This window comes from Neopsephotus bourkii, unplaced genomic scaffold, assembly GCF_033783945.1.
Source record: "Neopsephotus bourkii isolate Nb327-2 ecotype Australia unplaced genomic scaffold, CSIRO-AGI_Nbou_v1 NB_1287, whole genome shotgun sequence".
NCBI lineage: Eukaryota > Metazoa > Chordata > Aves > Psittaciformes > Psittacidae > Neopsephotus > Neopsephotus bourkii.
In genome coordinates, this window is record NW_026901771.1 from 5,259,887 (window position 1) to 5,276,800 (window position 16,914).

At 41.1% G+C, this 16,914-nt stretch overlaps 1 long non-coding RNA gene across 2 annotated transcripts in view; it reads left to right on the forward strand.

Moving 5' to 3' along the window:
- Positions 1-16,914, forward strand: part of LOC133218829 (uncharacterized) — a 57,013-nt gene that overhangs the window by 14,676 nt on the left and 25,423 nt on the right. The window contains exons 2-3 of one of the 2 annotated variants that reach the window (XR_009727273.1): positions 3,253-3,380; positions 15,713-16,041. This is a non-coding gene — a long non-coding RNA (uncharacterized LOC133218829). Of the gene's footprint in view, positions 1-3,252; positions 3,381-15,712; positions 16,042-16,914 lie in introns of those variants that run through there. The other variant, XR_009727274.1, reaches the window with a different exon arrangement.

Genomic DNA, 16,914 nt, shown 5'->3' on the forward strand with positions numbered 1-16,914 from the left:
TCCAAATGTAGCTCTGAGGCACCAGCCTTCTTCCATGGATGGTGGCCAGGGGGTGACAGGAGGCTCTGGCTCCAGTTCTCCTTCCTCCCTTAGCCTCCTCCTCCTCCATATCCCTGCTGCAGATCTGCAATTACTCACTGTTCCCGCACAGTATGTGCCCGGCTCCCCATGGGACCAGGGAATGAGAAGAGCTGAGTGCTGGAAGGAATAGAAGAGCCAGGGCTGCAGCCAGGGAGCAAGCAAGGAGCTAATTCCAGGGATGAGCGCTCCTGGGCCCCCTGTTTTCCCAGCAAATCCTCTCTAGTATCATCCTCTGTGAGCAGCCAGGGAAGCAGGCAGGCTCCTGCTGTCTCCAGGTGGAGCTTTTACTCCAGCTCCCGCAAGGCGCTGGCTGAGCTTGGGGAAGGACACAGCAAAGCTCAATGTGAAATTAGCTCTGTGCTTAAGCACACATGAGCCCTAAACAAACCCCAGCCTAATGCTCAATCCCCATCGCTCAAATCCTAATTAAACATCTACCAGTAATTCTTCTGTTAACCCTCCCCAGTCAGGGCTGAGTCAGGATCTTCTGAACTGAGCCTCTGGGCTCTTTACACTTCTGCTCTGGATCCCCTACCTACAGTATTTAATTAAAGTGACCCAGTTTATGGCTGGGAAGGCAACAAAGAGCAACCCTCTGCTGCTTCCCACATCGGGCCTTCTAATAACATTTGACAGCAGTGTCAATATTGCTCTGCACTTTGGGGAGGTGGGGAGAGCCTCTGGAAGAGGACCTTTTCCCTTTGCCTTATGCATATTTCTCTTGTTTTAACAAAAGAATAAGGGGATCTATGGTTTCTTAGACTAGGGGAAAGCTGGCGCTGGCATAGGAACTGATGAGGAAGAGTAAGCCAGTGCCTGCTGTCTGAAATTGGTTTACAGGTGGGAAGGCCCCCAGGGTATCAGCTGCCTCCTGTTTCCCCTGGGTAAACTAAGGAACACAGGTGTCTTCTGATAAGAAACAGGTCAGGTATTTTTGCCATAATAGCCTTCTGTCAGAAATGAGCTTTCATGTGATGCCTTGAAATTAGGATGTCATCACTGATGTTTTTATTCTGTTGTTTGGGGAAGGGAAATAGATAAAAGTTCAAATGAAAGAGAACAAAGACGGAAGAAAGAGGTTTAGATGATGTTTAAGCAGCACACGATTGTTGCCCTTCTCTGAAATGACTCGTGGAGAAATAAAAACCTTTCTGAGGAGAAATGAAGGCTCAAAATTAAATACAATTTCATTCCAACTAGTGCTCTTCTTGACCCAGAATGCTATATCTGCATTTTTCTGCTCTACTTCAAATCAACCAGGTTATGTTTTTACCCAGCTCCAGGCAACCTCTTTTTGTTGGACCTTCCTTTGTGGTGTTCCTTCCTCCTCCTTTTTCTGCTGCCCCTGTCTTTGGAACTGTTTGTTTTAGAAAGCTATTCCCCTGCTGTAGAGAACAGACCATGTGTGAAAACGTGTTTGTTAGGGTATTTGCACCAGCTAGGGGTGACATATAAGATGTTATACTAAAGCCTGGCTGGGTTAGCCCTTTGCAAGCATAGGGAAGGGAAGAGTACAGTCATGTTGGGAAAGTGGCAAAGAAACAGCCTGTTATTTTGTGACCTATAGGAAGGCCCCAGTAACACCAAGTCTCTGCTGGGGAGATTCAGCAGTCTTTTGGGATCTCTGTAATCCCTGGCTATAGGTCTAGCTAGGATCTAGCTTTGCAAGTCCACTTGCTGTGTTGTATCTCTTCTTGCAGCTGTGCACTGCATCCTTGTACACAGGCATGGGGCTGCAGGGGTGTGTAGGTTCATATGACTTGCTCTAGTAGTAATATCTTCATGTGCAGCAGTCATTGCAGTGAGAATAAACTGTTATTTTTTATTTTAAACGGTTAATATTTATCAAATGTTTATGAAAATACTTAACCCGTAATGATGACAAACACAGTGCGTAATAAAGATGGAAGTGAAGATCCTCTTTGTGAATATGTAATCAGAAGAGTAAAGAAAATTGCATTAAGAAGACTTCATTATGCCATTAAAAGTGTGAAATGACTTTTTCTTCTCCATTTTAATTTTAGCATATTTCTTTTTTTTTCTTTTTAAATATCTCTGCCACTTTTATGAGATGAGTACATAAAGAGGCATTGGCTGCTGTAACGAGAAGAACTGAGTGGCAGCATCCATCACTTTCATCCAAATTTTCCTTTCTTTTATCATTAAGAAAAATCAACTCCATTTCTACCAATTATTGTTATTTTTTCTCACAGTATCACAGTATGTTAGGGATTGGAAGGCTCTCCTTAGGGAGAGAGAGATCCTTATTACTGCTCTGAATGCAACACGTTGTTTCAAAACCCTCTATAAAGCTATAGGCCCAAAGTAGTTCCCCCCAGAGCAGGGGCTTACCGATATGCAAGTACATATGCACCTGATTTTGTATGACACCCTGAGGCTTGTAAGTGGCACCTCTGGAACTAATAGGGTGAAACTCTCCTCTCTGAAATAAGAAAAATAAGGGCCTTTGATAAACTCCTTCAGGGTTGTGTACTGAGACATGCAGCGAAAACCAGGTCAGACTGGAGGTGGTATGTTTTACACCCCCTACAAAGCTGCCCAAAACTTCACAGTACCAGACCAGTCCTAAATGATGTGCAAACTCCCATTTTGCTTATGCCCATCTTGCTGAATTGCACTATGATGGTAAATCTCAACAGCTTGAAGAAAGAAAAATGGTTACCTACATAGGGTCTGTGACAAACCTCTCCAGGGAACAGAAAGATGCCACTGAGCACAACTCTGGTGACAAAAGAAGGTTCATGAGAAAGCACAAAGTAAGATAAATCCAAAAGGTCTGGAAGCCTCCTCAGCTTGCAATGCCTATGTGGTCCAGCAATGCCTTGTGTCCCTACCTATGGCAGGGGTTGGAACTAGATGGTCTTCAAGCTCCCTTCCAACCCAAACCATTCTATGATTCTATGACCAGGCTCGCTGATACACTGGGGAGAAGACACTGTGCTTCCCAGGGGATGCTCAGGAAGCAATTATTTATGGTTTTCTTTTAAGAAACAAGGAAAATAAAAAAGGAAGTATTTTAGTTGCATGTTACTTACAGTGTTAATTTAAACAATTAATGCTCAGTTTTGGCAAGAAACTCTATCGACTGTATTTAACATGCACCTTTATTGCAACAGTGTTTCAAACCAAAACATGTTCTTTTCTATTTAGGCTCTTCTGTTGTACTCATCTCCATGGCAGCCAAGTATCATACACCTCTGCTGTATCACCCAAGGCATGTCCCATATTTAGAGGTCTATGGAGTACACATGTCTGCTCTTACGAGGACTTCTTCTGAGGTGAGTCAGTGCAGGAGCTCTTTGGATAAACAGCTTATGAAGAATGTTTGAAGAGTTATGATGGGGAGGAGGGTCCACAAACCAAACCTGTAATGAAGAGACTTCCCCATCAAAATGTGATCAAAGAGGCTGCTGCCTTCTCTCAGCCTACTCCTTTCCATCTGAAACAGCTGACAAATGATTATGTTGTGTTTGCAATTACAGTTCTCTGAAAGTGACAAATTATTGCGATTATTCCTAAATACAGAACTTCTACGTGTATAATTAATACATAGAAGAGAATATCTGATAAGTGGTAGGCCACATTCCAGTTCCATTTACACCATAATAGATGTGGAGTAGTTCCAGCTGTCCCTGTTCATGGAAAGCGGCTGTTAAATTGGGCTTGCACACTTGGAATACCTTGCAGAAGTCTTCCCTGTCAGAACTGCAGAGAATATAGTCCAGCTCATAGGTTTTAGTCCCAACATTTAAAAATCTCAGTTCTAAGGTCTCTCTTTCCACTGATCTTCTGACAACCTTCGGCAGCAATAAGAAGGGACTTGACTCTCATGTGTTACAGCAATAACAAGCCCTAACCTATTTGCTTCAGGCTCTGAGTGCAGTCTAGCCCTAAAATCACCCTTATTGCAGGGGAAAAACATGGGTATGGAGCATGTCCCAAATCACCTGTTAATTGTGCCAAGGGACAAGATGCATTGCTTTTGTGTCAAGAACCTGCCTTCACTCCTGTTGTCTGTCAGTACTGAGGAAAAGTTAGTCCTACATTTCTTCCAGCTGAGTGCTTCCCTAGAGCACTGTGCTCAGAGCTCAAAGCCTGTGATGTAAAGCTGGCACTAACAACAAAAAATACTCTAACCACAGAGCCAGCATAAGAATAAGAAAAGGAAATTGTACAGTAATATAGTCTCCTGACACAGCTACCCATTAATGCCAGCTTTAAAGGTTAATGCAATTTAACTCGCTCTCGGCTATTACTCTAAAATAACATACCAAAGCCTCCTCTATAAGCAGATAACAGATAAGGATGCTTTATGATAAACACCCACAATAAAACTGCAGAACTTTACAGTGTTATGCTTGCAGGAGTGGCAGATTTTGCCTTTTTTTGTGCATGTGTGTGTATGGAGGAAAGCAGAGAGAGGAGAGGAGGGAGCTGGAAGAAGAAATTTTGGCTCTTAGACTATCAGATAGCTTGATAAATCTGTCTCGTGTGTTGCTTCTTGCCAATACAATGGAAACGAATTGACATATCACGTGTCTGCTGCAAGTTGAGTTTCTCTCTCCACAAGCAGAAACAGTGGTGCAGGTCTACAGACGACCTAGGAGAAAATGTTGGGGATTTTATTTACTTATTTGTCTGTCAACAGGGCAAACCCCATCAACTTTACTGTAGAAGTGCAAAAAGTAGAGCTTTCTCCCGACCCTCTCTCCATCTTTTGCTTGAAAGTTCAGTGTTGAAGCCTTTCTTCAAAATAATAACAAAAAAAGGCTAAGGAAAGTGCGAGGCAACTTAGTACAGGGCTTACATTGTCTCCTTTTGGAATATACAGAAGATACATAAGCATCCACTGCCTGGGGATTATTGTAACTTCTCATTAATATTCTTCAAGCACTCTGAGATCTTCCATTATATTCTTTCACAGGTTAAAGGACAATATTTGCATGTCTATGGGACAGTGAAATATTTTTATTAAGATATATTAGCCTTAAAATTTTAGGGCTCAAGAAAGACACCGCGGGTTTTGTATGTCAAACACGTGCATGTGTTTGATGCACACACAAGCATGTAAGGAGTGCTAATTCTTCAATTCCTAAGCAAAAAGCACTGCACCCTGGAGAGACAACCTACCAGTAATGGTGCAAAGGGCCTGTTCAGGAATCATGGGACAGATTCATGCACCCTGCTTCCTTTGCACTCAGTTTCCCCCTGTCCCCAGCATGACATTGTCAGCCCTGTTTTTTGCCACAACGCTGACATTAGCAAGCAGTGCCGGAGACTTGCCATGAAGCTGAGAGCTCGTGCAAAGCCAGCTCACTGTGATTTTGTACAGATGTTCCTTGCCTCAGCTTTCTGACTTCCCATTATTCCTTTGAATTACCTTCTCTACAAAGCTGATTATGTCTTTATGTTTGCAGGGCAGCTGGGTGTTTTTTTTCTTCCTCCCTCCAGAATTCTCTGTTGCTCCTCAGGATGCTTTCATTTCTCTGTTCAACATCTCCCTTTTCTGCTTCACATTTTCTTTGCCTTTTTGCTGGAATATGACATTGCCTTGAAAAGGATTAATGCAATTCTGGGATGTATCAGGCAAGGGTATTTTCAGAAAGGGAAGTACTTTAGTAGTACGCTGCTATGAAGGACTGAGGAGGCCTCACTTAAAGTACTGTAGTCAATTTGGGTCACTTGTGGTCAAAAAAGAAGGGATGTAGAGTGAAAAGTTGTGAGAATGATTAGGTGAAGTGGTAGACATTTAAAAAGTGTATGTGGGAGGCTCAGTTAGGCTATCAAGATAAGGATGAGATGGAATACAGTTTTGCTTTATAAATACACTTCTCATAAATACCAGGATGGAGAATTGGTTCCGCTGAAAAAAAAGCAGTGCTAAAAGATCAGATGAGTATAAATTAGCTTGGAAATCAGAAGGCTTCTAAACTTCAAAGAAATAAAGTTTTGGCTTTCCATACAGGGTAACAAGGGCAAGGAACTTAAATAATTAAAAAGTAGAGCTTGCCGAGTTCATAGAAAGAATTACATTGCATTTATATTTTAATTAATTAACTTCATGCTTCAGAGCTCCCACTGACCACTACTGGGGTAAAGAAGGAAGTCCCTTAATTTCCTTATTCTTTATTCTCTTGGATGTGTAAGTAAGGGTGGGAAGAATGAGGAGTGGGGAGAGGGCAAATTGATCTTCCTTTGAAGCATTAAATTGCCCAAACAAGAAATTGGTCAGAGCTAAATACAGGATAGTAGCTGGGTTATGCTGGTGCTCCTCGTAGTGCTGCCTGACTGATGTGTCTTGAATTAAAAGCATTGATTGAGTGTGGGATCAGGAAAGAATTTTCTCCTGGACTGAAGAGCAAGAAATGTTTAGGAAGACTGTTGACGTGGTTTTCCTCTATAGCTATGTGGAGAATAATCCACTCTCAAGAAGTATCTGAGAGTGCCCATCTGTATGCAATTGCATGAGTCTAAGTTTTTCCCAAGGCCCTTCATCCATCCCACTGTCTTGGTTGGACTTATCGTCACTGCAGCATTTTCTCTTTTGCATCAAGTGTTGGAAGGTTGCAGTGTTTTCTGACTTAGAATTGGAATGGGAATTGAAACAGAGGTTATATATGTTTCTTGCCTTAATATTTATTCCATTTTTGCCTGTAGTATTTGGAGGCTGCAACTGATAACATATATGGGTGCCTTCTAGTCTATGTCTGATGAATATTTTTCTCTCCTCTTTATTTTTGCCATTATCTTTGGATTATTTGTGTTATTTCCCTCTGCTTTTGTTTTTTCTTTCTTTTTTCCTGCTTTGTGACCTTCTCTTCTGATTTCTTCATCCATTCTCTGCAGGTTAATCTTGTCTTGTCCTACTGTTTCTACTGCCCTCTTTCTGCTTATCACCACCTTTGTCTAAAGTTGTCTCAGCTGCAGCAAAAACATAGCTCCTGGAACTTGGTAGGAAGAAAAAAGACATAATTTTCATCTCCTTTTTTTCGCCATCCCTATGGAATAAGCCTTTTAATGTGTGCAAACTGAGCGGAAGCATGCTGCACCACTGCCATGTCATTCCTTTGACCTTCACATCTATCCTGGCAGTTCTGAAATGGGGAAAAAAGAAGTAATCTCTGTGTGTGTGTGTCCTGCCTAATGACAAGCATCAGATAGAGAAGACACTAGATCTCCTGACTGATATTCCTATGCCAAGAAGTTCTGCTGAGCAGCAGCAGGCTAGTATCATATTTATTCAACTCACATGCCTGCCAATGTGGTGGAGCTGTGGCTTTAGATGTACTAGGCTTCTGCAGATGCCCATGAACTTTGCTTTTCCATGCTAGCCCTTCATTTTGTGGAATAAATCCTTCTTCTGTAGAGCCTTTTCTGGAAGCAGAAGTATCCAAAGGACCCGCTGGCTATCTCGGCACCCCACTGAAAATACCTTACCTGTAGAACCAGTTCTGAATTATTCCACAAAATCTTTCTGTCATATTCCATAGGAAGTTCTGAATTTGTAGACATCAGATGTTTTTCTTGTAATAAATAGGGTTAAACAAAAGTTCTGTTTGGAAAATATTCTCAGGAAAGAGCTCTAATGCAGAATATCTATTAACCAAGTGCTTAAATGTGAGAGACAACTTCAGGTCCCCATTTCTTCCTGCTTCAGGCCAAGGACTCAAACCCTATGTAATTGCATCTCGCGTAACTTCCCCACTGACAGCGTTATATGTGAGTAGCTAAACGTTTATTCAGAATGACAAAACACATCAGATAGCAAGAAACTAAAGTTGTCATCTAACCACAGACATCTGCTTTAACCAAAGGTCTGTTCATATTACATTAGAAACAGAGCTGAGGAGAGAATAAGTGGAATGTATATTATTTCAACAAGAGGGCAAAGGAAAAATGACAAAAGAAGCACTTTAATTCGCACAAAGACAAGGCCTAGCAGTGTAACAGCCAGGAAAAGGCCATGAAAATGCAGAATAGCTTTCTGCTGGGAATCCAGGCTACAAGAGATGGTGAGGGTAGATGAGTAAGAGACGCTGAAAAAAGGTGAAGCCTTTGTTCCTTGATGGATGATACTTCCTTTCACCGTAGAAATCTGAATTAAAAATGCAGGGGAAATGTAATTTCAGCAGTACCTGAAGTAAGTTGTCTCCTATGTGTAGTCTTATCACTCCATCCCTTCTTTCTTATCAGATGATAGCTTCAGCTTTGTGAGAGCCTGGCTGCTTCAGGAAAGCTGTTTCCAGAGGTTTTCTCTAACTTAAATCAAGCAACCAGAGAAGAAATGCCCTAAGAGATCCCACGTTACATGCAGCAGAAGCCTTGGGGCTACTCAGCTGAAGCAGTTGATTCAGCAGCTGAAAAACTGGAGGCTAATCTCATACCACCCTGCAGGGTGATGGTTCATAAGGGGATTTTTGAGCTGGCCCAACTTCACATCTGCAAATGAGTGAGTCAGTGCTCCTACACAATCTGTGCCAACTCTGGCTATGGAGAGCTGACTGAGAAACGTCCTCTGGCTCTTTGTATTGCTGAGAGGCAGCATATTCTCAGAGGGACTCCAAACCTAACAAGACAGCCCAAAGCAATGTCTAGGGAAAAGACAAGTACAGAAAGTGCACTAAGCTCTGGAGTCAACTAGAGAAGATACAAAATCACATCCTTTCTATTCCTTCTCCGAAACATTTGTGCCTTCAAATGTCAACGTGGCTGCTGAGCCTTCAGCTTGTGCATCCTTTGGGCTACAGCAACCACCCCCGAGAGACTTTTTAAAGAGTTGAGTGATTTCTTAGAGCTGTTCTGAAGAAAATTGATTTAACTCCTTGGTGCCTGAAACTTAAACTACCTTAATTGATGAAACAGCAGAAAAAAAACTTCAGGTCAACTGAAAATTCTGACATTCTCTCTGGCTGCCCAATACCAAAAGAACAAAAACAATGGCAAGAAATAAATGCCAGGTATATCGTTCATTCCACTATTTTTCTGTCCCTTTGTCAGGTCTTTTTTCTTGTGTAGTGTCATGAATGAGAAAAGAAAACACTCTGGAGGAGCCAGGGCACACAGAATCACAGGAAGGTAGGCATAACTGGCAGATGAGGGTCAGGACAGACAGCCTTTTAGAGCTCCTCTTTTAATCTTTTTGAAAGCCCCTGGCTTGCTTTGAATTTACTCTTTGTGACAATTTCATATTTGTTCTGTGGTGCTTTCTCTGTCCTCTAAATCCTGTCGGTGACAGGACACCACGTATTACATTTCTACTGCAAATCAGGAGCTTAATGCCCTGGTGAATGAACTTGGGAATTTTTCTCTTTATAAAACTTTTCTTCTCTTGCATGGCCTCAGGTGAATTCCATTTTTTATTGTTTTAAGTCCTAGAAATTGACTGCTTACAGACTTGTAGCTTCCAACCACCAAAGTCCCGTGTGGCTCTTCTTAATTGTCCATATAAATTGCTTTCTATTTTGGACACCATGAATATCTCAACAGCATCTGCTTCTCCCTTCTGGGCACCACCAACTGTGCATGAAATTCCCCCCAAAGAGGCCAGGTAAGAACTCTTTCCCATTGTGAGAAAACAAAGAAATAAAGGAAGTTACACAAAGGACGAGCTGACTTCCCAGCACACTATGCAGGTAAAAATGCAATAGGGGCTGGTATTAAGCCAAGAGAAAGAAGATACCAAACAGGAGCAACCCATCTGTTCATAGCCACTTTCCAGACAGAATGAGGACCATGGTGCTCAACAGATTTCTTCACCAGGAGCTGTTTTGGTACACTGCCTAGCAGCAGCAACTGTGTACAAGGTATCAGCAGGAAATGAATAGCTGTATACGCTGAAACTGTGGGACAACACCAAAGGATAGCTGGGGGACTTATTTCTTCTACAACTCTTTTTAGCACCTTCCACTCTGTAATCCCGAAGCACATTTGCAATTGATATTAATCAGTCTAGAGTCTGCTGCCTGGGGCAGTTGGGCATCATTCACTTTGTTTTACTAATGAAGAAAATGAAACAGAGAGAGGAAGGTTAAGTGATAGCTTTGGTATCTCATAGCAAGTCACAGACAAAGCCAAGAATACTGATGATTTGTCCTGACTTTCTAAATTAAGTACAAGACCACCTTTCCTGGTGGAAAGTCTGACAGGGAGTCTTGAATAGACAGTGCTTCTTTGAAAATAATTGAAAACAACCCTCTGAGCACTCGCCACCATCAGGCACTCAGATGCACCACAGGATTAGGTCTGCACTGGAAAAGGCCAAACTTATAAGTGGTATTACATGAACCAGAGACTTCTCTTCCAAGCAGGAGTAAAGACTGAGCAATTCAGATTAGCAAACACAGAGTGAAAAGAATGTCTTGTTCTATTCTTCAACAGAGACATCTCTTTGAGAAAGTGCCTCTCCCAAATCCCTTTCTGGATGTTGATGGGTATCTCAGAAGATGTCCTACTCTGTTATTTTATCTCTTCCAGTCCTCTTCTGTCTGCCAGCTTGACCTTCTTTTAGGAGATATGGGAAAACCATTGTCCCACTGATATGGCTGTAGGCATGAAAACAAAGTGGAGAAAACTGCCAGACACAATGCCAATCTTATTATTATGAGTCAAAGCTCCATGTTCCGCTAGGCATATAATTGCGCTTTAGACTAGACTGGTATAAAATGAAGATTGGCTACAGCATAAATGTTCATTACATTGAAAGTAAAAAAAAGCTAAATTATCAGAGGCAGGGAGGGAAAGTGTTTTCCTGTGCACTGTGTTGGCAGTGCCATTTCAGTGCCTCTCCATTATGCTGTTCCCACATCTCGGTTTGGAAGGAAAGGGCAAAAAAACAGATGTGACGTGGAGAAAAGAGGTACTCAAGGTTGTTGGTTTTATTTTCATTAGACACAGTGTTCTCTCCTTGCACTCTCTCTTGGTATTGGTTCAAGCTCTTAATATTAAAGGAATTGCTGAGGTGGGGAGAGGTGGACCACAAGAGCCAGAAGAGAGGAAATTGGGTGATTTGCCAAGAATAAGAGAGACAAGTTGTGCTTGATGTTTTTCTTTAAGAGCCTTTCAATGCCACTTTTTTTCCAGTTTAGCTTGATTTTAGCCAAGGAGGTCCTCTTAGATTCCCTTGCTGCTCTTAGTTATGACATGGACAGGTTTTCTCTATTTCTGGCCAAGTAGTCTTCTTCTTACAATTACCTAACTTACTTTAATTCTCGAGAAGCAGCACTGATACACCCATTCTTTACTTTTGATATCTTTCTAGTTTTCCAGTGGCACAAGGTGCAGTGCTTCACATCACTTTACTGCACTATGTTTGCTGTTCAGTGTGCTGAGAACCTTCTTCCTGTTCCCTTTGCCCTCTCCATCACCGTTTCTATTGTCTGGTTTGATCCAGTCCAGCAGGTGACAATAGGCCACACTTGAAAAAAGCTTGTTTCCTTCCTTTGTCCCCCTTACAGCTTGAAGGTCCAAACCCTGGGTACTGCATGATGATCTAAGGCTCTTTGGGAGGCTGTGTTTTTATAAGCATCATGTGCTATGGCTCTTGTACTTAGCCAGGCACTCAACTAAACATTATTTTTGGGGTTGGAAAGGGATTATACTTTCTTCCTTTCTTGTTTTTCGTTAGATACTGTAAGAGGAGCTTTTATGAAGGGTTGGATGTGGTAAGTCATTTCAACTTCTATGTCTGTAGGTATTATTTTATGGCATCTAGTTACTTTTGTTATAGGTATTATGATATAATAAATAAATAAAATATTATGACTTAGTGGCTGCAATGCTGATTCTGTTAACAGGCTTATTCTCCCTCTGTTACCTGTATTTGTTTAAAGTGACTTCATTTAACATTTATGTAGGCTTTGGTGCAGAGAAAATGTCTTACAACAGGAGTTTGTCCTAAGGGATCCTTACGGTACTAACAGCCACATCATCTACCGAGGCAGATATTGCTAAACACTGATATGAAAAGGCATCATCTAGGTGATTTAAAATCATTTTTTACACGCTTGTTTTGCAACAAAACACTGTGAAAGTTAATCTGAGCTTATCCTGTTGCCTTTCTGTTGAAGGCAAAGAGGTACAGGCATTACCTGGGCATCGGGTGGAAGATGAATGCTATCACATTACTCTGATACAGCTCCAGTAGGAGAGATTGTGTTGCTCCCATCATGGTACCTGTAGAAAATTTACTTTCTTTGCTCATCTGACTTCTCTGCCCTGCTCCATCAGTGGCTTCCAGCCTGAACATGGGCTTAATCGTCTTCCACTCAGGTCAGGGAAATACTCAATGCCAGAGTCTGGGTAGGGGGGAGAATAAAAGGAAAATTGGGAAATCTTCTTTTCTAGTCTGCCTTATATTTATTTCTCATTATGTGGTTTTGGGCTTCATCTCACTATTTTTTTGTACTGTGCTTTCCCATCTGATAAGTAGGGTCGATGCTAATAATAACCTCCTGCATCCTGTGTAATGATAAGAACCTGCAACATGTTCATATAAAAACTGGAATTATTACTACAAAATATTTATTTTCTGATACATGTTCCTCTTAATGGAACCCTGCCTTAGACTGCTGTAACTACCTTCCCTTGGGATCAAAGGGAAATTCCCAAAGAGTAGAGCATGTATGTTCAGCTCAAGTTTGGGTTTCAATGTGCTGTCATGTTCTAGCAGTATTAATTTGAAGCAGGAAAAGTCACTTCCTGAAAGAGTGAAATTAGTCTCTATGTTCAGTCTGTTCTGGGGTCATGCTCCATATTCCATACTGGAATAAAGGGTACTTTGGAATATCAAGAAAAATTCAGAACAAACACAGTCTTTGGGACAATAACAGAAATCATTAGGAATACCATGAAAGTTAGAGTCAGAAATAGCCTAGAGATAAAGACCAGTTATAGGAGACAGTTGTGGGAGAACTGGGTTTGTTTAATTTAAAAATGGAAATCTGAGAGATAAGAAGCCTTCAAGCACATAAAATGTGGAAAAGACAAAGAGAGGAAGCTATTCCCCATGGCCATGATAGATAGGACAAAGACGTAATGGGATTAAATTGCAGTAAGAAAGGTTCAGGTAAGACAAAGATCGCTTTAGGAGGTGGTGAATTCTGCCTTTAAGGTCACATTAGAAGTCTTCAAGAACACATTACATAAGTAAGTTTCGTGAATGACATAGGTGTATGTGATCCTGAACTGAAGTCAGGAAGATGGACTAGGTGACCTGTCATGGTCCATTCCAACCCTCTGAATAAGACCAAGGAATTGAATACCTTGAGTGCAAGTAAGGTGTGATGGTCTATCAAGGCAAAAATCTTATCAGACAGACTGAAACAGGTCTTTTATTGGACTGATTTTAGACCTAAGAAAGACAATATGTCTTGCAATTTCTGCTTCCAACTTGGAAAAAAAAAAAGACCTCTATATCTTTCTCCCCATTTCCCATATTTTTCTCTATTTGCCAAATAAAATATAGTACCTTTCCATACAAATTTTGCCTTGCTTAGGCCATCCCTTGGTAAGAATTAAAGACATCTGGGGAAAGCTTTGACATTTCTGCAGTGTCTTTGTTCTCCAGAAGGATTGTAGGAATTATTTTTGGATGTTATTTTGAACAACCACTGGTCAAAATGTTCTTTTTAGAATATTCAAAACCCAAAGCATTGATCACAATGGAATTCTTGGAAAGTGTGTTTGAAAAATGGCCATGCTGGAAGACAAGATTTTATAAGAAAAAATCAGATATTTATTAGTGGCTATCTTTTTTATGCAGCATTATCCAGGCTTTAAGGATTTGCTTAACTGTGTCATTCCTGTTCTGGGGACATCACTTTTGCCTATGCTGAAAGGGGACCTCACTTGTCATTTTTATTTGAGGCCATTCTGTCAGGATATATTCCAGTCCTGCCATGCAAAGATCCATCTCTCCTAGAGTTTCTCAATGCCCAACTTTTCCTACCTACAGAACATACATCTTTTATCTCTCCAGAAAGACATTTCATAATACAGGAGTGGAAAGAGAGAATAAGCTGTCACTGGAAGAAGTCAGAGATGGTTTACTGGTTTCTACCAGTTTTCAAGACTGGAAGGTTGTCAGGTTGGTCTAAGTTGCATCTACCATAGTTCCATGTCTCCAAAATGACTCTTGTCCTTATGAAACAATCTGATATGCTTGGAAGCCTGGTATTGTGGCCAGAAAAGCTTGGACCAGAGAGGTAAGACTGGGACAAACAGGAAATTCACACTTCTCAGAGATACAAATTCCTTCAAGCAGAAGTGTATCTCATCCCCCTCACCATCAGAACCTCTTTACATTTTAAGAAAGGGACAGGACATATTAAAAAGCCAGAGAAAAAACCACCTTTTGTATGTTATACTTAAAGTGGCTTTGGACCTGAGCAAGCTGTATGTGTTGTGGGAAGGAGCTGTTTGTGAAGTTGGTGCTGTCTATAGACTTCCCTATGAAATCATAAGACATTGGCTTAACAAGTTGTGTTTATTAACTGAATCATGGTGACTTACGATGTACTCTTTACAACAAATGCCAGGTAAAGAACAAGTTTTTAAGCCTCTGTCAGAAGTGGCCTGAGCTAATGTGTTTTCCTTGCACCAGTAAGCTACCAGTCAAGAAGAGATACTGTGGAAGCAGAGATGTGCATCTAAGCACTTACTCAAGTAACAGCCTAATATCTAAGTATCTGTTCTATGCTGGTCTTCTGCTTCCATCTTCACTGCAGTATTTAGGCACTTTCTACAAAAGCATGCACTGGCATTATTAAAGCATGGGTTATTCCTGTGGATGGAACAGTGAATTTAGTGGTATTCCAGCTGATTTTAGGAATTTAAGATTCTTTAACATAAATATATTTTCACTTGGCTTTTTTTCCTCTCTTTTTAATACATGTACAGGCAGCAAATTCTCATTTATGCTAAAGATTAGCACTGTTAAAGAGATAAACCTGGTACCAGGAGTGAAAAGTCGCAAGACTTACGTTACTCTGTTAAAGAATCACCCCTAAAAATCACAGTATCAGTACTTGCCACCACATCAACATGTGGCACCAAGAAAAGTCCATCTCTCAACCGGTGAAGTATTCCTTTAATGATAGACTCTCACTATGGCAAAGAGCAGCATCTGCAACTGAGAGCTTTCTGAAGTGTTTTTAATGCCTTGGGCCCAGGCTATGAGGATAAAGACCATGAAATTTGCTGTGAGTTCTGTGGGGAGCCAGCATAGGCAGCAGAGGACAAGTAAGAGTTGTTCATATTGCTGCAGGGAGCTGTGTAAGCTGGACTCTCCAAAGGGTCATCACAATCCTGTAATCCAAACAGAAGGTGACAAAAGCTTGGCTACCCAATGCCAGGACATGATGTGCCAGGATTGAGTGGAGTGTTCAAGCCAAATGAGGATGGCAGAGAGCTCTGCCTCGGCATGCTCTGTCCATGACAGAGTGCTCTGGGGCCTTTCCTAGAGCACTGCCTGAACAGACTGTTTGTGGCTGTTCACAATATGTAAAGGCTGCCACAGAGGGACCATAAACTATTCAATGTGCTTTGTTTTGCCTGCCAGCATAATCTGCATCTTCCTTGGGTTCAGCTTGCACAATCTGTTCTTCCTCCATAGAGATCATCATGTCCAGGAGATGAACCACCCTGACCTAATAGGCTCACCACAGTGAAATTAAAGCAGACTTCTCCAGGTCTAAAACTGAGGCACCTGGATTTATATTCTACCAGATATTACACAAGAGTAGATTCAGAACTGCTCTAGTGGGTCTCTGGGTGTAGCCATGAAGGCTGGAAACATGCTGATAACTGCCAAGAGTTTTGGTACAGATCTATAGGCTACTTACTAATGCTTTGTAAAGGCTACACACACCATGCAATGTGTAGGTTATTCCCAAGATGAATATTCTTCTTTATTTTCTGATATTTAGGCTATATTTTGTCCATTTTAATGCTGTCCCATTTATTTTTAGCTGTATGCTTCTTCTCTTACCAGTTCTGCTGTAGGACCTTGAATTAATGTGATTGCATTTGCTGTGTAAGTCTCAGTGGCTTTTGTGCAAGAAAAGGGTGGGATTCAGATGCAGGTATGGGACTGGCACACTTCTACACTTCACAAGCTGCAACATGCAGATCCATCAGACATATGTGACCCCACCACCTCTGAAGTGCAACAATCCATGGCTTTCAGACCCAGGTCTCAACTGTCAGTATAATATTAGGAATATAAGTTGAATATAAGCCTTCATTTTAAACTGCCATGAAGAAGGAGGCTTCTTAGGATATGTGTAGACATGGTTGGACAGGGTTTGAAGGGTTACAATTGAATTTAAAAGAAAAAGTCAACTAATGAAAAGAAAACTTCTTGGTTTGGTGGCCAAGCAGAAGTACAGGGAGAAAAAGGTCTGGTTTGGATCAAAAGGGGAATTTTGCCATAGGTTGGGAAATAAGCTGTTGACTTCACTGTAGCTTGAGAAATATAATTTATGTGCCCAGCATTTCCCTTGAATGTCAATAACATGTTTTGTTTTATTTAATTCCATTTTAAAATATACACATATATTTTCTTGTTCCCTCTACAGGGTTGATCAATTCTTAAAAGAGTATGAAAAGGTTAAGGTTTGTTTAAGAAATGTCAACGTGAAATATTTCAGTGTATTAAAAACTTTCCTATGAAAATATCTCATTAGAACTCCTCCATTACCCACCTTTTCTGTTTATTTATTGCAAGGATTTTCCCCTAAGGACAGGGGAGAATGCTAAAAACCAGGTGGGTTAGTGAAAATTATTTCTTAATCAGGATGAAACAAGAAAGTATTC